This window comes from Rutidosis leptorrhynchoides, chromosome 6, assembly GCF_046630445.1.
Source record: "Rutidosis leptorrhynchoides isolate AG116_Rl617_1_P2 chromosome 6, CSIRO_AGI_Rlap_v1, whole genome shotgun sequence".
Classification (NCBI taxonomy): domain Eukaryota; kingdom Viridiplantae; phylum Streptophyta; class Magnoliopsida; order Asterales; family Asteraceae; genus Rutidosis; species Rutidosis leptorrhynchoides.
This window is the reverse complement of record NC_092338.1, coordinates 440,305,309-440,331,817: the sequence shown is the minus strand read 5'-3', so window position 1 is coordinate 440,331,817 and position 26,509 is coordinate 440,305,309. Positions and strand designations below refer to the sequence as shown.

Below are 26,509 nucleotides of genomic sequence, written 5' to 3'. Positions count from 1 at the left end.
TACTAGAGAGGTTTATAACATCAAGTTTTCGGAAGGAATCCCATTTTCTGGATTTTTCGAGAAATAGTGATGTGGATGTGGTGGTGGAGTAGAAGTAGTGGAGGTGGGGAAGGTTTATATTTGACAAATGGCTAGCTGTTTTGATTACAACCGAATCACATTTTGCTGCTTGGAGATGTAGATCTAAAGCAAGTTCTGATTCTGGGCACAGACATTGGCACTCTCAACGGAAAATAGTGAAGCATTAAAGATGAATGCTGGTCTTATTTGAGGTGCCTTACCATAATCAATTTAGGTCGATAATTCCTTAGTCATGCAATGCTCTATTAGAGATTTCAATCTAACAAGATTTCCACCTTACTTAAGCCTTATTTTTATTGACAAACGTTTCAGGTTTTCAAAAATACTCTTTCGAAAAGGGTTTCTTTTGCAAAAATTTTGAAATTTGGCTTAAGGACTTGGAATCTTCGTAATGGATTATTATAATACAGCATAAAAAGGTACCAACATCCCACACTTAGACGAACATTGTCCTCAATGTTCCTAGTGTATCCCACACTTAGGAGTTTTAGGAGTATTTGTCTAGTGTTTTAATTGGGTGTTATCCCACACTTAGTGATAAGCTAGGATGTGGCATAGTTTGAATCTTGAGCTAATAGCGAAAAGAAAGAAATACCCCTAGCAGATGCGGCTGGTTTCTAATCCTTGCGTCTTTATCGGCTCATTTGTCGTCCTTTATTCTTCTACTCTACTTTATTGCACGGGTTGCCTCCCGAGAAGCGCTATTGTTTAAGGTCGTTGGCTCGACCGTAGTGATGCTTCAAAAAACAAACATTCCTCTCTGATGGTTGTGATCTTGGTCTATTCGAGGGAATGTGAGTCTTGGTAGATAAATCCTGAGAAAGTGTCGGACCAATAGTGGTAACAGATCCGGTACTTCTCTTGAAGATCTTCTAAAAGATAAGTAGTGCGCAGTTTCGGCTCTTGATAAGTCTTGAAGTCCGATGAGAATATGGTCCACAACTCTGTTGGTTGACCCATGAATGTCAATCATAGAAGCAGTGCCGGTGTTGATGATTTCTCTGATGGGATGCTCATTTTGGAGGTCTTCAAACAACGTCAGAAATTGTATCTTTAGAATTTCGAAGTCTTCGGAACGGTGATCTCCACTGTAAGAGTCTGTTGCTTTGCATAGATTAGTTAAGAGATGAAGCTGGAAAGAAGTGAACAGCAATCCTGATCCGAGTATTAATTTCACCGTCTTTGAGTATATCTCCCGACATTCAGCTTTAAATGTGAAACTAGGATCTGTGGATTCGTGGAAGATACGTGATAGCTGCTTTGTAACATAGGTGGCAATGTTGACTCGATCTGGTTTAAGATGAGAGAATGGATTGTTTCGCCTTGCTTCCTCCATAACAGCGTCTCGTAACTCTTTGATAATCAGATCAGCGTGGTGATCAATTGTTACGTAAATCACTAGTCTGTCTGGTGTGCTTTCGAAATTATCTCTATCCAAAAGAGCGAAAAAGCTGTGAATATCCTCGATCATTTGCAAATCAGAGAGATAAGTCAGGCGTCCGGTGGAAAGATCCATATGCTTCCGGATGAGAGTCAGTAGAGCTCGCTGGTTTCGTGAGAACGGAAGTGCAGATCCGGCTAAGGCGTTATAAACCCTAGAGTAAATGATCTTCTGATCTCGACAGAATCTTGTCTCAAAGATAGTGCGAACCACTGAATTGTGCTCTCGTTGCCTTTCTTCGTGATAGATATGATCGTGAAGAGAATTGATAAAGTCTTGAATGCGTTCTTCTAGGATTTCAACATCATTGTCTTCTCTTTGGAGATAGAGGTGGTGTTCTTCTCTGATAGCCATAATTCGTTCTGTTAAGCGTAGCAAAAAATCAATGGTTGATTTTCGGATGGCTTCGAGAATGTCTTCAAATTCATCGGTATCATTGATGAAGGTGATCATGTCTGCATGTGTGGATATAACCAGAATTCGATCTGAGGAAGAGTCCGGCTCCCCTTGACCTGGTTCGGTTAGAGAGTGCGAATTATTCAGAATGTATTCATGTTGCTCTTCCTCGTCATCATCGGTATCTTGTTCCTCTGAGGATGCGTCTAATGAACGGGTTTCTTCAGTATTCTGATGTAGTGACCCGAACTTTTCCATGTTTATATATATTAATTGAGATTGATATTTACATGATTAAATGTTTTCAACATGTTAAGCAATCAAACTTGTTAAGACTTGATTAATTGAAATATGTTTCATATAGACAATTGACCACCCAAGTTGACCGGTGATTCACGAACGTTAAAACTTGTAAAAACTATATGATGACATATATATGGTTATATATATAGTTAACATGATATTATGATAAGTAAACATATCATTAAGTATATTAACAATGAACTACATATGTAAAAACAAGACTACTAACTTAATGATTTTGAAACGAGACATATATGTAACGATTATCGTTGTAAAGACATTTAATGTATATATATCATATTAAGATATATTCATACATGATAATATCATGATAATATAATAATTTAAAATCTCATTTGATATTATAAACATTGGGTTAACAACATTTAACAAGATCGTTAACCTAAAGGTTTCAAAACAACACTTACATGTAACGACTAACGATGACTTAACGACTCAGTTAAAATGTATATACATGTAGTGTTTTAATATGTATTTATACACTTTTGAAAGACTTCAATACACTTATCAAAATACTTCTACTTAACAAAAATGCTTACAATTACATCCTCGTTCAGTTTCATCAACAATTCTACTCGTATGCACCCGTATTCGTACTCGTATAATACACAGCTTTTAGATGTATGTACTATTGGTATATACACTCCAATGATCAGCTCTTAGCAGCCCATGTGAGTCACCTAACACATGTGGGAACCATCATTTGGCAACTAGCATGAAATATCTCATAAAATTACAAAAATATGAGTAATCATTCATGACTTATTTACATGAAAACAAAATTACATATCCTTTATATCTAATTCATACACCAACGACCAAAAACACCTACAAACACTTTCATTCTTCAATTTTCTTCATCTAATTGATCTCTCTCAAGTTCTATCTTCAAGTTCTAAGTGTTCTTCATAAATTCCAAAAGTTCTAGTTTCATAAAATCAAGAATACTTTCAAGTTTGCTAGCTCACTTCCAATCTTGTAAGGTGATCATCCAACCTCAAGAAATCTTTGTTTCTTACAGTATGTTATCATTCTAATACAAGGTAATAATCATATTCAAACGTTGGTTCAATTTCTATAACTATAACAATCTTATTTCAAGTGATGATCTTACTTGAACTTGTTTTCGTGTCATGATTCTGCTTCAAGAACTTCGAGCCATCCAAGGATCCGTTGAAGCTAGATCCATTTTTCTCTTTTCCAGTAGGTTTATCCAAGGAACTTAAGGTAGTAATGATGTTCATAACATCATTCGATTCATACATATAAAGTTATCTTATTCGAAGGTTTACACTTGTAATCACTAGAACATAGTTTAGTTAATTCTAAACTTGTTCGCAAATAAAAGTTAATCCTTCTAACTTGACTTTTAAAATCAACTAAACACATGTTCTATATCTATATGATATGCTAACTTAATGATTTAAAACCTGGAGACACGAAAAACACCGTAAAACCGGATTTACGCCGTCGTAGTAACATCGCGGGCTGTTTTGGGTTAGTTAATTAAAAACTATGATAAACTTTGATTTAAAAGTTGTTATTCTGAGAAAATGATTTTTCTTATGAACATGAAACTATATCCAAAAATTATGGTAAACTCAAAGTGGAAGTATGTTTTCTAAAATGGTCATCTAGACGTCGTTCTTTCGACTGAAATGACTACCTTTACAAAAACGACTTGTAACTTATTTTTCCGACTATAAACCTATACTTTTTCTGTTTAGATTCATAAAATAGAGTTCAATATGAAACCATAGCAATTTGATTCACTCAAAACGGATTTAAAATGAAGAAGTTATGGGTAAAACAAGATTGGATAATTTTTCTCATTTTAGCTACGTGAAAATTGGTAACAAATCTATTCCAACCATAACTTAATCAACTTGTATTGTATATTATGTAATCTTGAGATACCATAGACACGTATACAATGTTTCGACCTATCATGTCGACACATCTATATATATTTCGGAACAACCATAGACACTCTATATGTGAATGTTGGAGTTAGCTATACAGGGTTGAGGTTGATTCCAAAATATATATAGTTTGAGTTGTGATCAATACTGAGATACGTATACACTGGGTCGTGGATTGATTCAAGATAATATTTATCGATTTATTTCTGTACATCTAACTGTGGACAACTAGTTGTAGGTTACTAACGAGGACAGCTGACTTAATAAACTTAAAACATCAAAATATATTAAAAGTGTTGTAAATATATTTTGAACATACTTTGATATATATGTATATATTGTTATAGGTTCGTGAATCAACCAGTGGCCAAGTCTTACTTCCCGACGAAGTAAAAATCTGTGAAAGTGAGTTATAGTCCCACTTTTAAAATCTAATATTTTTGGGATGAGAATACATGCAGGTTTTATAAATGATTTACAAAATAGACACAAGTACGTGAAACTACATTCTATGGTTGAATTATCGAAATCGAATATGCCCCTTTTTATTAAGTCTGGTAATCTAAGAATTAGGGAACAGACACCCTAATTGACGCGAATCCTAAAGATAGATCTATTGGGCCTAACAAACCCCATCCAAAGTACCGGATGCTTTAGTACTTCGAAATTTATATCATATCCGAAGGGTGTCCCGGAATGATGGGGATATTCTTATATATGCATCTTGTTATTGTCGGTTACCAGGTGTTCACCATATGAATGACTTTTATCTCTATGTATGGGATGTGTATTGAAATATGAAATCTTGTGGTCTATTATTATTATTTGATATATATAGGTTAAACCTATAACTCACCAACATTTTTGTTGACGTTTTAAGCATGTTTATTCTCAGGTGATTATTAAGAGCTTCCGCTGTCGCATACTTAAATAAGGACGAGATTTGGAGTCCATGTTTGTATGATATTGTGTAAAAACTGCATTCAAGAAACTTATTTTGTTGTAACATATTTGTATTGTAAACCATTATGTAATGGTCGTGTGTAAACAGGATATTTTAGATTATCATTATTTGATAATCTACGTAAATCTTTTTAAACCTTTATTGATGAAATAAAGGTTATGGTTTGTTTTAAAATGAATGCAGTCTTTGAGAAACGTCTCATATAGAGGTCAAAACCTCGCAACGAAATCAATTAATATGGAACGTTTTTAATCAATAAGAACGGGACATTTCAGTTGGTATCCGAGCGTTGGTCTTAGAGAACCAGAAAATTTGCATTAGTGTGTCTTATCGAGTTTGTTAGGATGCATTAGTGAGTCTGGACTTCGACCGTGTTTTCTTTAAAAATGATTGCTTAACATTTTTGTTGGAAACTATATATTTTTAACATATGAATATTATGTGATATATTAATCTCTTAACGTGTTTGATATTATGTGATAGATGTCTACCTCTAGAACAAGTCCCATTGACTTACCTAATAATAATGAAGAGTCAAATGTAAATTGGAATGATACGTGGACTGATTCACAAGTTCCCGAAGAGGAACCGGAAGAAGAATCGGAACCGGATGAAGAAATAGAACCGGTGGGGGAAATAATAAAACGGTTAAGTAAAAGAAAATCCTCAACCAACCGACCAAGGTTAATTATGGTCAATGGTGTTTCCGCCAAGGAAGCAAATTATTGGGAGGATTACAAATTCTCCGATGAATCGGATTCCGACGAGAATTCCGATGATGTTATAGAAATTACCTCAACTGAATTTAAAAAGGCAAAAGAAAATAATAAGGGAAAGGGCATAAAAATAGAGAAATCTAATTTCAATCCCGATGAACTTTATATGTATCGTCAACCCCCGAAGTCCTTAAGTTGTAACAATGACCCGGGAACCTCTAAACCACCAGGTTTTTCTAAACCAATGTGGATAACGACGGCTCGTATTAGGGGAACATCATATATCCCTAGAAACTTGGCAAAACGAACCAAAACCGAAGAAGAAGAAATGAGCGAGTCGGAATAAGATAGTTGTATTCGTGTGGTGTAATATATGTAATATAGTATGCTTATGCTTTATGATATATGTAAAAATTGCTTGTATTAATAAGTATTTTTTTTATGAATCTAACTCTTGTCTATTTTACAGTTTAAAAACACAAAATGGATAGACAACCCAATATTTTAAGAGACCTACCCGGAGACATGATTGATGAAATCTTGTCTAGAGTCGGTCAGAATTCCTCGGCACAACTATTTAAGGCGAGATCAGTTTGTAAGACATTCGAAGAACGTTCCAAGAATGTCTTGGTTTATAAGAGACTTTCGTTTGAAAGATGGGGGATATCACATTGGGAAACCCATAAGTTACGATGTGTTTACTTTGACACATATATTGCGGGGAACCCAAATGCTATTTTACGCAACGGGTTAAGAAATTATTTTGACTCAATATATCCGAATATTGGACTTCGTGATTTAGAAAAAGCGGCTAACATGCAACATAAAGAAGCATGTTATGCTTACGGATTAGTAATGTTCGCTTCTCACCAAAGTGAGAACAAGAACATCGGGCTACAACTATTAAACAAAACGTTTCCACAAGTGACGGAGTCGGTAATTGGGGTAAGAAATGAGGTTTTTAGATTGTTACGGGACTGTTGGACATTACGTAACCCTCGTCCCTTTGACGACGTTACAACACGCTGTCTTATCAACGGCCATAACGGTTATGTTCCACAAGACCAAGGATGGGAAGTAATCCTAGTAAAACCAGAATGCATGACTTGTTTCTGGACGTATGAATTACGTGTCTTTATTGCCTTTGCTAAACGACTTGTGTACTAGCTAGAATTATCTTCACAACTATCTTGTATCAAAGTTATTGTGTGCTATATTTCATGCTTTATGTAAAATAAGCGGTATTGTAAGTTTGTAAAATATTGTATAAAAGTTTGAACGCGAAATATTATTATAATCAGTTTTTCATATAGAATTGTAGTAGTTGAATTGTATATTAGCTACTAAGTATGAACTTAACGGGTAGGTACTACCCGAATTTAAACTTATAAAACGCTAATATGAAGAAAAAGCTTTTATAAATGAGTTCATATTATGCTACGAAATACTATTAACTACTCTTAATATTCTGTATGATTAACTTGTTCCATTTGACTATTTTGAAGGAAATGGCACCGACTACTCGACACACCGTGAATATGAATGAAGAGGAATTCCGTACTTTTCTAGCTTCAAACATAGCCGCAGTACAGGCTGCGCTACATACCAACAATAACCTTGGATCTAGCAGTACAGGAAATCGTGTAGGATGCACCTACAAAGAATTCACTGCCTGCAAACCTTTGGAATTTGATGGAACCGAAGGACCGATCGGATTGAAACGGTGGACCGAGAAGGTCGAATCAGTGTTTGCCATAAGTAAGTGTACTGAAGAGGACAAAGTGAAGTACACTACGCATACCTTCACAGGTTCTGCGTTAACATGGTGGAATACCTATCTAGAGCAAGTGGGACAAGACGATGCGTACGCACTACCGTGGTCAGCATTCAAGCACTTGATGAACGAGAAGTACCGTCCCAGAACCGAGGTCAATAAGCTCAAGACAGAACTTAGAGGGTTACGAACCCAAGGATTTGATATTACCACGTACGAAAGGCGATTCACAGAATTGTGCCTATTGTGTCAGGGAGCATTCGAAGATGAGGAAGAGAAGATCGACGCGTTTGTGAAAGGATTGCCGGAAAGAATCCAAGAAGATATAAGTTCACATGAGCCCGCCTCCATACAACAGGCATGTAGAATGGCTCACAAACTAGTGAACCAGATTGAAGAAAGAATTAAAGAACAGACTGCTGAAGAGGCCAATGTGAAGCAAGTTAAAAGAAAGTGGGAGGAAAACGGTGATAAGAATCACCAATACAACAACAACAGCAATTACAACAATAATCGCAATAATTATCCCAATAATCGCAACATCAATCGCAACTACAACAAACGGCCCAACAACAACAACAACAACAACAACAACAACAACAGCAACTACAACAATCATCCCAACAACAATAATAACCGCAACAACAACAACAATCAGAAGCAGCTATGCCAAAGGTGTGAAAAGTATCACTCGGGGTTCTGCACCAAATTTTGCAACAAGTGTAAAAGAAATGGTCATAGCGCGGCGAAATGTGAGGTCTACGGACCAGGGGTTAATAGAACGAAAGGAACAAATGGTGTCGGAACGAGTAATGGCGGAGCAAGTAGTGTCGGAGCAAGTTATGCCAACGTAGTTTGTTATAAATGTGGAAAACCGGGCCACATTATTAGAAATTGCCCGAACCAGGAGAACACGAATGGACAAGGCCGCGGAAGAGTTTTCAATATTAATGCGGCAGAGGCACAGGAAGACCCGGAGCTTGTTACGGGTACGTTTCTTATTGACAATAAATCTGCTTACGTTTTATTTGATTCGGGTGCGGATAGAAGCTATATGAGTAGAGATTTTTGTGCTAAATTAAGTTGTCCATTGACGCCTTTGGATAGTAAATTTTTACTTGAATTAGCAAATGGTAAATTAATTTCAGCAGATAATATATGTCGGAATCGAGAAATTAAACTGGTTAGCGAAACATTTAAGATTGATTTGATACCAGTAGAGTTAGGGAGTTTTGATGTGATAATCGGTATGGACTGGTTGAAAGAAGTGAAAGCAGAGATCGTTTGTTACAAAAATGCAATTCGCATTATACGAGAAAAAGGAAAACCCTTAATGGTGTACGGAGAAAAGGGCAACACGAAGCTACATCTTATTAGTAATTTGAAGGCATAAAAACTAATAAGAAAAGGTTGCTATGCTGTTCTAACACACGTCGAGAAAGTACAAACTGAAGAAAAGAGCATCAATGATGTTCCCATTGCAAAAGAATTTCCCGATATATTTCCGAAAGAATTACCGGGATTACCCCCACATCGATCCGTTGAATTTCAAATAGATCTTGTACCAGGAACTGCACCAATAGCTCGTGCTCCTTACAGACTCGCACCCAGCGAGATGAAAGAACTGCAAAGCCAATTACAAGAACTTTTAGAGCGTGGTTTCATTCGACCAAGCACATCACCGTGGGGAGCTCCTGTTTTGTTTGTCAAGAAGAAAGATGGTACATTCAGGTTGTGTATCGACTACCGAGAGTTGAACAAACTTACCATCAAGAACCGCTACCCACTACCGAGAATCGACGACTTATTTGATCAACTACAAGGCTCGTCTGTTTATTCAAAGATTGACTTACGTTCCGGGTATCATCAAATGCGGGTGAAAGAAGATGATATTCCAAAGACTGCTTTCAGAACACGTTACGGTCATTACGAGTTTATGGTCATGCCGTTTGGTTTAACTAATGCACCAGCTGTGTTCATGGACCTTATGAACCGAGTGTGTGGACCATACCTTGACAAGTTTGTCATTGTTTTCATTGATGACATACTTATTTACTCAAAGAATGACCAAGAACACGGTGAACATTTGAGAAAGGTGTTAGAAGTATTGAGGAAGGAAGAATTGTACGCTAAGTTTTCAAAGTGTGCATTTTGGTTGGAAGAAGTTCAATTCCTCGGTCACATAGTGAACAAAGAAGGTGTTAAGGTGGATCCGGCAAAGATAGAAACTGTTGAAAAGTGGGAAACCCCGAAAACTCCGAAACACATACGCCAGTTTTTAGGACTAGCTGGTTACTACAGAAGGTTCATCCAAGACTTTTCCAGAATAGCAAAACCCTTGACTGCATTAATGCATAAAGGGAAGAAATTTGAATGGAATGATGAACAAGAGAAAGCGTTTCAGTTATTGAAGAAAAAGCTAACTACGGCACCTATATTGTCATTGCCTGAAGGGAATGATGATTTTGTGATTTATTGTGACGCATCAAAGCAAGGTCTCGGTTGTGTATTAATGCAACGAACGAAGGTGATTGCTTATGCGTCTAGACAATTGATGATTCACGAACAAAATTATACGACGCATGATTTGGAATTAGGCGCGGTTGTTTTTCATTAAAGACTTGGAGGCACTACTTATATGGGGTCAAAAGTATTATATATACCGACCACAAAAGTCTTCAACACATATTTAATCAGAAACAACTAAATATGAGGCAGCGTAGGTGGATTGAATTATTGAATGATTACGACTTTGAGATTTGTTACCACCCTGGGAAGGCAAATGTGGTAGCCGATGCCTTGAGCAGGAAGGACCGAGAACCCATTCGAGTAAAATTTATGAATATAATGATTCATAATAACCTTACTACTCAAATAAAGGAGGCGCAACAAGGAATTTTAAAAGAGGGAAATTTAAAGGATGAAATACCCAAAGGATCGGAGAAGCATCTTAATATTCGGGAAGACGGAACCCGGTATAGGGCTGAAAGGATTTGGGTACCAAAATTTGGAGATATGAGAGAAATGGTACTTAGAGAAGCTCATAAAACCAGATACTCAATACATCCTGGAACGGGGAAGATGTACAAGGATCTCAAGAAACATTTTTGGTGGCCGGGTATGAAAGCCGATGTTGCTAAATACGTAGGAGAATGTTTGACGTGTTCTAAGGTCAAAGCTGAGCATCAGAAACCATCAGGTCTACTTCAACAACCCGAAATCCCGGAATGGAAATGGGAAAATATTACCATGGATTTCATCACTAAATTGCCAAGGACTGCAAGTGGTTTTGATACTATTTGGGTAATAGTTGATCGTCTCACCAAATCAGCACACTTCCTGCCAATAAGAGAAGATGACAAGATGGAGAAGTTAGCACGACTGTATTTGAAGGAAGTCATCTCCAGACATGGAATACCAATCTCTATTATCTCTGATAGGGATGGCAGATTTATTTCAAGATTCTGGCAGACATTACAGCAAGCATTAGGAACTCGTCTAGACATGAGTACTGCCTATCATCCACAAACTGATGGGCAGAGCGAAAGGATGATACAAACGCTTGAAGACATGCTACGAGCATGTGTTATTGATTTCGGAAACAGTTGGGATCGACATCTACCGTTAGCAGAATTTTCCTACAACAACAGCTACCATTCAAGCATTGAGATGGCGCCGTTTGAAGCACTTTATGGTAGAAAGTGCAGGTCTCCGATTTGTTGGAGTGAAGTGGGGGATAGACAGATTACAGGTCCAGAGATTATACAAGAAACTACCGAGAAGATCATCCAAATTCAACAACGGTTGAAAACCGCCCAAAGTCGACAAAAGAGCTACGCTGACATTAAAAGAAAAGATATAGAATTTGAAATTGGAGAGATGGTCATGCTTAAAGTTGCACCTTGGAAAGGCGTTGTTCGATTTGGTAAACGAGGGAAATTAAATCCAAGGTATATTGGACCATTCAAGATTATTGATCGTGTCGGACCAGTAGCTTACCGACTTGAGTTACCTCAACAACGCGCGGCTGTACATAACACTTTCCATGTCTCGAATTTGAAGAAATGTTTTGCTAAAGAAGATCTCACTATTCCGTTAGATGAAATCCAAATTAACGAAAAACTTCAATTCATCGAAGAACCCGTCGAAATAATGGATCGTGAGGTTAAAAGACTTAAGCAAAACAAGATACCAATTGTTAAGGTTCGATGGAATGCTCGTAGAGGACCCGAGTTCACCTGGGAGCGTGAAGATTAGATGAAGAAGAAATACCCGCATCTATTTCTAGAAGATTCGTCAACACCTTCAACAGCTTAAAATTTCGGGACGAAATTTATTTAACGGGTAGGTACTGTAGTGACCCGAACTTTTCCATGTTTATATATATTAATTGAGATTGATATTTACATGATTAAATGTTTCCAACATGTTAAGCAATCAAACTTGTTAAGACTTGGTTAATTGAAATATGTTTCATATAGACAATTGACCACCCAAGTTGACCGGTGATTCACGAACGTTAAAACTTGTAAAAACTATATGATGACATATATATGGTTATATATATAGTTAACATGATATTATGATAAGTAAACATATCATTAAGTATATTAACAATGAACTACATATGTAAAAACAAGACTACTAACTTAATGATTTTGAAACGAGACATATATGTAACGATTATCGTTGTAAAGACATTTAATGTATATATATATATCATATTAAGAGATATTCATACATGATAATATCATGATAATATAATAATTTAAAATCTCATTTGATATTATAAACATTGGGTTAACAACATTTAACAAGATCGTTAACCTAAAGGTTTCAAAACAACACTTACATGTAACGACTAACGATGACTTAACGACTCAGTTAAAATGTATATACATGTAGTGTTTTAATATGTATTTATACACTTTTGAAAGACTTCAATACACTTATCAAAATACTTCTACTTAACAAAAATGCTTACAATTACATCCTCATTCAGTTTCATCAACAATTCTACTCGTATGCACCTGTATTCGTACTCGTATAATACACAGCTTTTAGATGTATGTACTATTGGTATATACACTCCAATGATCAGCTCTTAGCAGCCCATGTGAGTCACCTAACACATGTGGGAACCATCATTTGGCAACTAGCATGAAATATCTCATAAAATTACAAAAATATGAGTAATCATTCATGACTTATTTACATGAAAACAAAATTACATATCCTTTATATCTAATCCATACACCAACGACCAAAAACACCTACAAACACTTTCATTCTTCAATTTTCTTCATCTAGTTGATCTCTCTCAAGTTCTATCTTCAAGTTCTAAGTGTTCTTCATAAATTCCAAAAGTTCTAGTTTCATAAAATCAAGAATACTTTCAAGTTTGCTAGCTCACTTCCAATCTTGTAAGGTGATCATCCAACCTCAAGAAATCTTTGTTTCTTATAGTAGGTTATCATTCTAATACAAGGTAACAATCATATTCAAACTTTGGTTCAATTTCTATAACTATAACAATCTTATTTCAAGTGATGATCTTACTTGAACTTGTTTTCGTGTCATGATTTTGCTTCAAGAATTTCGAGCCATCCAAGGATCCGTTGAAGCTAGATCCATTTTTCTCTTTTCCAGTAGGTTTATCCAAGGAACTTAAGGTAGTAATGATGTTCATAACATCATTCGATTCATACATATAAAGCTATCTTATTCGAAGGTTTACACTTGTAATCACTAGAACATAGTTTAGTTAATTCTAAACTTGTTCGCAAATAAAAGTTAAGGTTAAACTCAAAGTGGAAGTATGTTTTCTAAAATGGTCATCTAGACGTCGTTCTTTCGACTGAAATGACTACCTTTACAAAAACGACTTGTAACTTATTTTTCCGACTATAAACCTATACTTTTTCTGTTTAGATTCATAAAATAGAGTTCAATATGAAACCATAGCAATTTGATTCACTCAAAACGGATTTAAAATGAAGAAGTTATGGGTAAAACAAGATTGGATAATTTTTCTCATTTTAGCTACGTGAAAATTGGTAACAAATCTATTCCAACCATAACTTAATCAACTTGTATTGTATATTATGTAATCTTGAGATACCATAGACACGTATACAATGTTTCGACCTATCATGTCGACACATCTATATATATTTCGGAACAACCATAGACACTCTATATGTGAATGTTGGAGTTAGCTATACAGGGTTGAGGTTGATTCCAAAATATATATAGTTTGAGTTGTGATCAATACTGAGATACGTATACACTGGGTCGTGGATTGATTCAAGATAATATTTATCGATTTATTTCTGTACATCTAACTGTGGACAACTAGTTGTAGGTTACTAACGAGGACAGCTGACTTAATAAACTTAAAACATCAAAATATATTAAAAGTGTTGTAAATATATTTTGAACATACTTTGATATATATGTATATATTGTTATAGGTTCGTGAATCAACCAGTGGCCAAGTCTTACTTCCCGACGAAGTAAAAATCTGTGAAAGTGAGTTATAGTCCCACTTTTAAAATCTAATATTTTTGGGATGAGAATACATGCAGGTTTTATAAATGATTTACAAAATAGACACAAGTACGTGAAACTACATTCTATGGTTGAATTATCGAAATCGAATATGCCCCTTTTTATTAAGTCTGGTAATCTAAGAATTAGGGAACAGACACCCTAATTGACGCGAATCCTAAAGATAGATCTATTGGGCCTAACAAACCCCATCCAAAGTACCGGATGCTTTAGTACTTCGAAATTTATATCATATCCGAAGGGTGTCCCAGAATGATGGGGATATTCTTATATATGCATCTTGTTATTGTCGGTTACCAGGTGTTCACCATATGAATGACTTTTATCTCTATGTATGGGATGTGTATTGAAATATGAAATCTTGTGGTCTATTATTATTATTTGATATATATAGGTTAAACCTATAACTCACCAACATTTTTGTTGACGTTTTAAGCATGTTTATTCTCAGGTGATTATTAAGAGCTTCCGCTGTCGCATACTTAAATAAGGACGAGATTTGGAGTCCATGTTTGTATGATATTGTGTAAAAACTGCATTCAAGAAACTTATTTTGTTGTAACATATTTGTATTGTAAACCATTATGTAATGGTCGTGTGTAAACAGGATATTTTAGATTATCATTATTTGATAATCTACGTAAATCTTTTTAAACCTTTATTGATGAAATAAAGGTTATGGTTTGTTTTAAAATGAATGCAGTCTTTGAGAAACGTCTCATATAGAGGTCAAAACCTCGCAACGAAATCAATTAATATGGAACGTTTTTAATCAATAAGAACGGGACATTTCATCTGATTCTCCACTTTGATACTTGCAGGATCAATTTCTATGTCCTTAACCTCAGCCTTATCAGTCTTCTTCTTGAAGCGAATGATTAAACTGTGATCTACCGTCTCAAGCCTCATTATTTCTTCATGACACTCAGTGCTTGGAGCGGGTATTGTCGTAGTTTCTTTTACGTCTTCCATTTCCTCTTCCTCTTCAGATTCTTCCTCTTCCTCTATTTCATCGCTGGGATCCTCTTCTTCCATTTCTGGGTCATCTACAGACTGTTATTCGACACCCATCTCGACATCATCGGCTGGTGGTGAAGACTAGTCATCGGAAGTGATCCGTCTGGTGGAAATAGCAAACATCTCTGCCTGTCCAGAAAGATCGGTTGGTCGGTCAATTTTGAAGGTAACGCTCTCCCCATGTGATCGTAAGATCAAGGTTTGATTGTACACATCAATGACAGTCCTAGCCGTATTCATGAATGGTCTTCCTAACACTATTGGTGTGTGTAGGTCTTCCTTGATATCCATTACTACGAAATCCGTATGATACAAGAATTTGTCGACTTTCGCCAAGACGTTCTCAACTATGCCCTTAGGATATTGAATTGTACGATCGGCAAGTTGGATTGTCATTTTGGTTGGTGATAAGTCTTCTAACTGTAACCTCTTGTAGAGAGAGTAGGGTATTAGGTTGATACTTGCTCCTAAATCTGCTAGCGCATGAATGGTTCCAGATTGGTAGATTGAACACGGGAAAACGAATCGGCCCGTATCTCCTAGCTTTGGTGGTAGAGAGTTTCTGAGTAATGCAGAGCATTCTTCACTCAGTGGAATTTTGTTAGAGTCTGGTATCCTCTCTTTTGTAGAGAGAAGCCTTCGGATGTATCTCTTCTGGTTGGGAACTTTGGACAGAGTGTCCAGGAATCTTCCATCAAGTTTGAAGGAATCAAGCTTGGATGGTTCTTCTTGTAGCCTTCCAGGATAAGGTACGCGAACTGGAGTTTCAGGGGTCAACTTCTGAGTATATGTCAATTTGTTCTTTAGCCTAGTTGACCTTCTCCGCGGTTCTTCCTCTGGGATTACTGAGTCCATTTGCTTTGCTTCTTCTATGTGTGGATTTTGGATAGTATTACTTGACAATCTTCCCTGCGGTCGGGTTTCAAGGCCTTGCGATAACTGTCCGAGCTGCGTTTCCAAACTTTTGAGCAGAGTCAATTGATTTCTCATTAGTATCTCCGTCTGATCTTGTCTGGCTGCAGTTCTCTGATTTAACTGTTGTTGCCCTTGAATGAACTGAGTTAACCGATCATCAGCTCCGAGAGTGGGGTTAGTTGCTTTTGTAATCTGGGTGGTAGGGGAATTTTCCTCAACTGGGGGACCAGTGAGTGGAAGTGGTTGATCGTAGGTCAATTGAGATTGTTGGGCTGGATAAGGTGAATAGCGATAGCGAAAAGGTTGATTGCTTCGCTGAAATTGATTAACCCTAGGTGGTTTATTGAATCCGGGATTTGGTGGATGAGCTGGGTATTGGACGTAACAGACTGAACCGTCAAGGTTTTTGTACTCAACTTGATATTCTTCAGTAGGTTGCGGGTTGGTACAATTAACACAAGCTTGAGCTTGGTTAACCTGCTGCGGCTGCGTCTTCAATTCTCCGAGTTGTTTAGCAAGAGATTCCATCTTATCTGTGAGGGATTTGATGGCCTCCGTTTGATTGTCAAGTGCAGAGAGTGGGGCAGATGATGAAGCTGTTTCACCACTGTTCCAGTCATGATGATGCAATGTCATGTTCTCGAGCAATTCCCATGCTTCATCTGCGGTTTGGTTCATCAGATTCCCTTGAGCTACTGCATCGATCGTTGTCCTATGATTTACCGTAAGACCATTGTAGAAGGTACAGATTTGGGCTGACCGTTCTAGCTGGTGATTAGGGCATTTCTTCAGCAGGGTTTTGAATCGCTCCCATGCAGTGTAAAGAGATTCATCATAACTTTGTTTGAAGTTAATGATGTCATTCTTCAGTTTGGTTTGTTTAGAAGGAGGGAAATATTTGGTTAGGAATTTAGTAGTCATCTCCGTCCATGACGTGATGGAATCTTTTTCCAGTCCTTCAAACCAAGTTTGAGTATGATGAGTGGGAGAATAGGGGAACAAGTATAGCCGGACTATATCTTGTCCTATCCCTGGTTGTTTGTAGGAGTTCTAAAGAGATATGAATTTATCAAGGTGAGAATTAGGATCGTCGTCCGGTAATCCATGAAACTGACAGCAATTTTGAATGAGCTGGATGATGTGATGTTTTAACTCGAACGAGCGTCCTTGAATCTCTGGAAATCTGATTGGTCCTCCTTGACCTTCAATCGAGGGTTTGGTATTTTCTGCTAAAGTAACGCGTAACGCCATTTGATTTCTGATTCGTGCTTCCTTGCGTGCTTTAGAGATTATTGCGCCTGGATCAGGTACGACTAACAACGGCCCTGGTCTAGATCGGGTTTGGGTCATACACTAGGTATGCCTTTTTGTTTTTAATTTTTTGCAAATAAACTAAAATTATAATAAGCTAAACAAATCTAATCTATTCTAGGGTAATCTAATTCTAAGGTAATCTAATTTAATCTAATTGTAATCTAAGGTAATCTAAGGTAATATAATTTAATTATCTAACTATCCTACGGTGGAATATGTTTTTGGTTCTGGCTACTGATTCCCCGGTATTTCGGTAACAGAGCTCCGCACGAACTATTCAACAAACCAAGTGGCCAGGCCGACTACGGAGAGGCAGGATCCTTTTGGTCCCAATATAATTGGCGACTGTTCAGGAAATCCAATAACCAAGTCCGTGTATAATTTTCTTTCTTATACACCACTAAATGCTTGTGAATAAGTTTGATAGAGAGCAGTATTGCCTGATACCAGTTCCCCGGCAGCGGCGCTAAAAACTTACACTCCTCCCGTGATATGGCCGAAACGGACGATTTTTATTCGCGCGGTGTCGTTATGCCGCGGCTCGCCAGGATCAGCCACTCGTGGGAGGAAGGTACTGTTTTAAATTTATATTTAGCGGGGCCTAAATCTTACTACTCCTTATACGTAAGGGAAGTATGACCTAGAGTCGTGTTTTTTGAGATATCAGTAGAATCGAACCTATATTTAAGCCTAAGATAGTTAGGGAGTAGTGAATATTTATTTTTGGGATTTTCTAATTTATAAGACAGATAAAGTAAATGCGATAAAATTGGTAATTCAGATAAGGTTAAAGTGAGTGCATACTATGACTTCATCAGTTATTCTGCCGAGATTATGGAATGCTGGCTCATGAATAGGCAGAAGCCCTGTATTCATTACACTGGTCCTAAACGCCCCTATCATAAGACATGTCAATGGGTACTGCATTAGGCTTGAAGATTCTGAATAGACAACAACGTCCCTTACCCCCAACGTCCGTGCAGTCTGACTACAAGCATACATGTTCAGACGGGTCATCTAATTGAGCGACTCGGTTGGGTGACGTATTAACATTCCGAAATGGTCTAAACTTTCTTAAGCATAATAGAATACATGGTTTACCATATTCGAGAGACGTGATGCGTTTCAATGCTTTCGTTAATGATTGGTAAAAGATAGTTAAGCCCTTAAAAAGAGTTCAACCATTAAGAACACCATGGCCAAGTCAAGCTGAGTTCCACGAACACGTTCGGTTATCCTAACGGTCCAATCCTTTATGTGTCTAAACAAATAGTTCCTTAATTAACTAAGAATCCCTCAAGCGGGGTGCAATGCTTGAGACCGCGTTATGGTCCAGTGTACTGGTCAACACTAACCGGGTTCCATGGCCTTACTTAGCAGAGGTACAGCTTACAACAACTGCTGTGCTTCAGCGTGCACGTACGAAGTTTATATGCTTGGTGACTACACTAGCATGGTCTAGGACCGACAATGTACTAAGGGTCTAGTCAGATGTTTCACTACGAAAGAGACCTCAATCGGAATCCAAAGCTTGATAGACTCACTACAACCGGTGTGCCTCGGTCGATCTTACGTTGTATCTGATAGACTTCTCTTACCAAGAGGTGACACAGATAGTGTACTCTGAATCAGGGTTCGCGACTTCCCAATAACAGAGCCTATAATGACATTCTGTTAGTTGGAAAAGCGATTGAGTTTAAAGCATAATCGGAAAGTATTTCGGCAGCATACACAAACCATAATATTATTTCGGCATTATAACTGCTTACATCATAGCAAACACTAAAGATAACTACTCGCTAATCATGGCAACAATATCATAAAACATTATATAAGATAAAGGATAGAAGTACCAGTAGATTAAATGAGTTCCGAATACAAAGTGACAACTTCAAGACTCCAGACCGCTCCTAATACAATCTTCAGGGTTCTTCTCCGGGTACTAGGTTTCCCGCACGGAGTTGAAGGCCTTGAGAGTATGACTAATATTGTACAAGAGAGAGAAAGAAGTGAATTGAAGTGTGTGTTGGAATGAATGAAAGACCCTTTAAATAGACTAGGATTTTGCCAAAATACGGCTGGCAGGCCGTATGGTGGCCCGTATTTGGCAGCCCGTTTGACTGGCAGCCCGTTTCTTGGGGGCGTTTGCTGGGCCGTGTGGCAGGCCGTACCCTATACTGGCAGGCCGTATGGCAGGCCGTATGGTAGGCCGTATCTGGTGCTGGTCAGCCTTGATTCCCTGGATCGTAACTTGATTTCTTGTCTTTCACCGTTTTTGCTCTAGAATCTTCGTTTTAGCTCCGATTCTCTTGATTCTTTTTGCACTGCCTTCGTAATTACTTGTTCTTCAATTCTAACTAACAAAGTGGGTATTTTGCTGACAAAGTTCGAATCTTTCTTGTTTTTGGACCTTAATACCGGGGTGAAAATGTGACTTTTTAGCCGATATCAAATATCCCACACTTAGACTTTGCTTGTCCTCAAGCAAACTCTCATTTTTTAAGAATCTTTTCGGTGTTTCTTTTCTAATAGCCTAAGTGGTTTGCTTTTATTATAAGAGCAAAAAGATAAGGTGAGTCATCTATGTTAGGTTTGAAATTATCTCTGCAAGCATGCGAGGAGGTTACATGACATAGGCTAGCTTTCATGGGTCACTCAAATCACTCAAGTGTTTAGGGTTCCCTATAGATCTAAGAAATGAATACACTCATAGTCAGTCATGCTGCACCCATCGTCATAGGCTTGATAAAGACTCAAATCCTTGCTGCTAATGCGAGAACGGTAGTAATCTCAGCTTTTATAGGTCATTTGTCAATGATGGGAAAGGAATTTTGGAGTGGTAGTGAAGTTGTTTTTGAGGGGTGAGATAAAAGGGTAATGCAGTCTTTATACAGACTTTTATTCGGATAGATAGGAGTGCTGAAGTATTTTGAGAAGCACTTTGGAACTTTTCTTCATTCGATAATCATTTTCGGTCGAGTTCTCTTTGGCGTTTCTCTTGATATATTTCTGATCCTTTTTTTCAGAACTTGAAAATCAATTTTTTTGTTTTTGGAGACTTCATCTCAGGAAACTTTTTGCCGGTAAACTTTTTCAAGACCCTTGCCATGATACTAGAGAAGTTTATAACATCGAGTTTTCGAAAGGAATCTCATTTTATGGATTTTTCGAGAAATAGTGATGTGGATGTGGTGGTGGATTAGAAGTAGTAGAGGTGCGGAAGGTTTATATTTGACAAATGGCTAGCTGTTTTGATTACAACCGAATCATGTTTTGCTGCTTGGAGATGTAGATCTAAAGCAAGTTCTAATTCTGGGCACAGACATCGGCACTCTCAACGGAAAATAGTGAAGCATTAAAGATGAATGCTGGTCTTATTTGGGGTGCCTCACCATAATCAATTTAGGTCGATAATGCCTTAGTCATGCAATGCTCTATTAGAGATTTCAATCTAACAAGATTTCCACCTTACTTAAGCCTTATTTTTATTGACAAACGTTTCAGGTTTTCAAAATACTATTTCGAAAAGGGTTTCTTTTGCAAAAATTTTGAAATTTAGCTTAAGGACTTGGAATCTTCGTAATGGGTTATTATAATACAGCATAAAAAGGTACCAACATCCCACACTTAGACGAACATTGTCCTCAATGTTCCTAGTGTATCCCACACTTAGGAGTTTTAGGAGGATTTGTCTAGTGTTTTAATTGGGTGTTATCCCACACTTAGTGATAAGCTAGGATGTGGCATAGTTTGAATCTTGAGCTAGTAGCGAAAAGAAAGAAATACCCCTAGTAGATGCTGCTAGTTTCTAATCCTTACGTCTTTATCGGCTCATTTGTCATCCTTTATTCTTCTACTCTACTTTATTGCACGGGTTGCCTCCCGAGAAGCGCTTTTGTTTAAGGTCGTTGGCTCGACCGTAGTGATGCTTCAAAAAGCAAACATTCCTCACTAATGGTTGTGATCTTAGTCTTCTCGAGGGAATATGAGTCTTGGTGGATAAATCCTGAGAAAGTGTCGGGCCAATAGTGGTAACAGATCCGGTACTTCTCTTGAAGATCTTCTGAAAGATAAGTAGTGCGCAGTTTCGGCTCTTGATAAGTCTTGAAGTCCGATGAGAATATGGTCCACAGCTCTGCTGGTTGACCCATGAATGTTAATCATAGAAGCAGTGCTAGTGTTGATGATTTCTCTGATGGGATGCTCATTTCGGAGGTCTTCAAACAATGTCAGAAACTGTATCTTTAGAATTTCGAAGTCTTCAGAACGGTGATCTCCACAGTAAGAGTCTGTTGCTTTGCACATATTAGTTAAGAGATGAAGCTGGAAAGAAGTGAACAGCAATCCTGATCCGAGTATTAATTTCACCGTCTTTGAGTATATCTCCCGACATCCAGCTTTAAATGTGAAACTAGGATCTGTGGATTCGTGGAAGATACGTGATAGCTGCTTTGTAACATAGGTGGCAATGTTGACTCAATCTGGTTCAAGATGAGAGAATGGATTGTTTCACCTTGCTTCCTCCATAACAGCGTCTCGTAACTCTTGGATAATCAGATCAGCGTGGTAATCAATTGTTACGTAAATCACTAGTCTGTCTGGTTTGCTTTCGAAATTATCTCTATCCAAAAGAGCAAAAAAGCTGTGAATATCCTCGATCATTTGCAAATTAGAGAGATAAGTCGGGCGTTCGGTGGAAAGATCCATATGCTTCCGGATGAGAGTCAGTAGTGCTCGTTGGTTTCGTGAGAACGGAAGTGCAGATCCGGCTAAGGCGTTATAAACCCTAGAGTAAATGATGTTCTGATCTCGACAGAATCTTGTCTCAAGGATAGTGCGAATCACTGAATTGTGCTCTCGTTGCCTTTCTTCGTGATAGATATGATCATGAAGAGAATTGATAAAGTCTTGAATGCGTTCTTCTAGGATTTCAACATCATTGTCTTCTCTTTGGAGATAGAGGTGGTGTTCTTCTCTGATAGCCATAATTCATTTTGTTAAGCGTAGCAAAAAATCAATGGTTGATTTTCGGATGGCTTCGAGAATGTCTTCAAATTCATCGGTATCATTGATGAAGGCGATCATGTCTGCATGTGTGGATATAACCGAAATTCGATCTGAGGAAGAGTCCGGCTCCCCTTGACCTGGTTCGGTTGGAGAGTGCGAGTTATTCAGAATGTCTTCATGTTGCTCTTCCTCATCATCATCGGTATCTTGTTCCTCTGAGGATGCATCTGATGAACGGGTTTCTTCAGTATTCAGATTCTCCACTTTGATACTTGCAGGATCAATTTCTATGTCCTTAACCTCAGCCTTATCGGTCTTCTTCTTGAAGCGAATGATTAAACTATGATCTGCCGTCTCAAGCCTCATTATTTCTTCATGACGCTCAGTCCTTGGAGCGGGTATTGTTGCAGTTTCTTTTATGTCTTCCATTTCCTCTTCCTCTTCAGATTCTTCCTCTTCATCTATTTCTTCGCTGGGATCCTCTTCTTCCATTTCTGGGTCATCTACAGAGTGTGATTCGACACCCATCTCGACATCATCGGCTGGTGGTGAAGACTCGTCATCGAAAGTGATCCGTCTGGTGGAAATAGCAAACATCTCTGCCTGTCCAGAAAGATCGGTTAGTCGGTCACCCCATGTGATCGTAAGATCAAGATTTTATTGGACACATCAATGACAGTCCTAGCCGTATTCATGAAAGGTCTTCCTAACACTATTGGTGTGTGTAGGTCTTCATTGATATCCATTACTACGAAATCCGTAAGATACAAGAATTTGTTGACTTTCACCAAGACGTTCTCAACTATGCCCTTAGGATATCGAATTGTATGATCGGCAAGTTGGATTGTCATTTTGGTTGGTGATAAGTCTCCTAACTCTAATATCTTGTAGAGAGAGTAGGGTATTAGGTTGATACTTGCTCCTAAATCTTCTAGCGCATGAATGGTTCCAGATTGGTAGATTAAACACGGAAAAACGAATCGGCCCGTATCTCCTAGCTTTGGTGGTAGAGAGTTTCTGAGTAATGCAGAGCATTCTTCACTCAGTGAAATTTTGTTAGAGTCTGGTATCCTCTCTTTTGTAGAGAGAAGCCTTCGGATGTATCTCTTCTGGTTGGGAACTTTGGACATAGTGTCCAGGAATCTTCCATCAAGTTTGAAGGAATCAAGCTTGGATGGTTCTTCTTGTAGCCTTCCAGGATAAGGTACGTGAACTAGAGTTTCAGGGGTTAGCTTCTGAGTATATGTCGATTTGTTCTTTAGCCTAGTTGACCTTCTCCGCGGTTCTTCCTCTGAGTATATGTGTGGATTTTGGATAGTATTACTTGGCAATCTTCCCTGCGATCGGGTTTTAAGGCGTTGTGATAACTGTCCGAGCTACGTTTCTAAACTTTTGAGCCCAGCCAATTGATTTCTCATTAGTATCTCCGTCTGATCTTGTCTGCCTGCAGTTCTTTGATTTAACTGTTGTTGCCCTTGAATGAACTGAGTTAACTGATCATCAGCTCCGAGAGTGGGGTTAGTTCCTTTTGTAATCTGGGTGGTAAGGGAATTTTCCTCAACTGGGGGACTAGTGAGTGGAAGTGGTTGGTCGTAGGTCAATTGAGATTGTTGGGCTGGATAAGGTGGATAGCGATAGCGAAAAGGTTGATTGCTTCGCTGAAATTGATTAACCCTAGGTGGTTTATTGAATCCGGGATTTGGTGGACGAGCTGGGTATTGGACGTAACAGACTGAACCGTCAGGGTTTTCGTACTCAACTTGATATTCTTCAGTAGGTTGCGGGTTGGTACAATTAACACAAGCTTGAGCTTGGTTAACCTGCTGCGGCTGCGTCTTCAATTCTCTGAGTTGTTTAGCAAGAGATTCCATCTTATCTGTGAGGGATTTGATGGCCTCCGTTTGATTATTAAGTGCAGAGAGTGGGGCAGATGATGAAGCTGTTTCACCACTGTTCCAGTCATGATGATGCATTGTCATGTTCTCAAACAATTTCCATGCTTCGTCTGCGGTTTGGTTCATCAGATTCCCTTGAGCTTCTGCATCGATCGTCGTCCTATGATTTACCGTAAGACCATTGTAGAAGGTACAGATTTGGGCTGACCGTTCTAGCTGGTGATTAGGGCATTTCTTCAGCAGGGTTTTGAATCGCTCCCATGCAGTGTAAAGAGATTCATCATAACTTTGTTTAAAGTTAATGATGTCATTCTTCAGTTTGGTTTGTTTAGAAGGAGGGAAATATTTGGTTAGGAATTTAGTAGCCATCTTCGTCTATGACGTGATGGAATCTATTTCCAGTCCTTCAAACCAAGTTTGAGCATGATGAGTGAGAGAATTGGGGAACAAGTATAGCCGGACTATATCTTGTCCTATCCCTGGCTGTTTATAGGAGTTCGAAAGAGATATGAATTTATCAATGTGAGAATTAGGATCGTCATTCGGTAATCCATGAAACTGACAGCTATTTTGAATGAGCTGGTGTGATGGCCCGAAAAATTCTGACCAAATTTAAACTAAATCTCTAACGTTTCTGACACGATAAGCAAAGTCTGTAAAACTGAATCTCAAAACTTTTGAACTATTCAATTACCCTTCGGTTATTCTCAACGAATCACGAACAATTATATGTAAATATATACATACTATAACTTCAAAACGTAACAAAGTGTTGAGTATATGATACTGTGCATTAAAACTTATTGGTTTGATTATCTAATTGATATATTCAACTACAGAGTTAAAAGATTATGCCAAACGATTGAATTAAAAGATATTTATTGAATCCCTTAAGGATTATAATATTATTACGAGTCTCTATTGTGAGGTCCACGTTGATTTGGGAAATCGTTCATTTTTAACGATATTCGAAATAAATGTTAAAGTGTTTGTTTAAATAACGTAATTTGGACACATACAATAATAAAGAATATTAACTGTTGGAATAAGAAATATGAATAACTTGCGATATGTATTTTAAAACCTGTTTATTTGTAACATCCCGTTTTCCCGTACGTATCGAAAGGTACATACTTAATCATTTGTACGTTTATAACTCGTTAACTTATGCGTAAATGTACGAATATATGTGTAGATATATATATATATATACATATATGTATACTTGATAATGTGTGCATATATAAGTTTAAACATGGGTTTTGTTAGCGTTAAGTCTTGTGAGACTATTGTTGAAGGTTAGGTGAAAATAGGAAGCGGGTTTGGAATGTACAAATTAAATAAAATCAAAAATTGTTTAAGGTGGTCGAGCTGTTCAGATGCAGCCTTAAGCCGCGCCGCGACAAATGGGTCCGCGCCGCGGCATATCAAGCAAACCTGGATCAGAAAGGGTGTTAAGAAAGGTCGATTTTTCCGTTGTACGTCGCGCCGCGACGAATTAAGCTGCGCCGCGGCAATACTGCTTGACAGACTCCGATTTTAGCTCAAATTAAATAAATTTAAGGGGTAAATTGGTAATTTAACGTGTAGATCTGATGGGAGCATTAAATCTCCACCACTTGTTCATTTAATTCATTTCTTTTTCTCTTTTCTTTCTATTTTCTCTCCCAAAACACAAAACCCATTTAGATTAAATTTAATATTTGGAGTTGGAGAATTGTGAATCAAACCTTGGAGCAAGATTTAAAGTTGTTCCTTGTGTCCCTAGCTATACGTTGATAGTCTCGGTAAGTTCTAACTTTATGTTTTAAGTTTTAATTGGTTAATGGCTAAGGTTTTGGTTACTAGAGACTTGTATGACCCATTTGAGGGTAAAATGGGTGAATTTGGGTTATGTTGTTGTAATGAAACCCTAATAGCCACAAACTAGAGTTTTGGTCTTGTGATTTGGGGTTGTAAGTGTCAAATGGTGTTGATAGTCACTAATACACTTTTAGATTATGAAAGAAGAGTTAATGGGTAAGTTTGGCTTGATTGTGAGGCTAAGTAATTTAAAATGGGTCAAAATGTACTAGTTGACCTAGTTTGGGTGAAATGGGTATGAATTACCCTAAGTTTGTGTTAATTGAAGTTAGTAGACTTTAATGCACTAGCTTTAGTGATTAAAGTCAGG

The 26,509-nt window shown here is 37.7% G+C and overlaps 1 non-coding gene across 1 annotated transcript; it reads left to right on the top strand.

Annotated features, from left to right (window-relative positions):
• Nucleotides 1–24,550: 24,550 nt before the first annotated feature.
• LOC139856270 (small nucleolar RNA R71) lies at nucleotides 24,551–24,657 on the top strand. Its single transcript, XR_011761763.1, has one exon. It is a non-coding gene; the product is annotated as a small nucleolar RNA R71 (small nucleolar RNA).
• The last annotated feature ends 1,852 nt before the right edge of the window (nucleotides 24,658–26,509 follow it).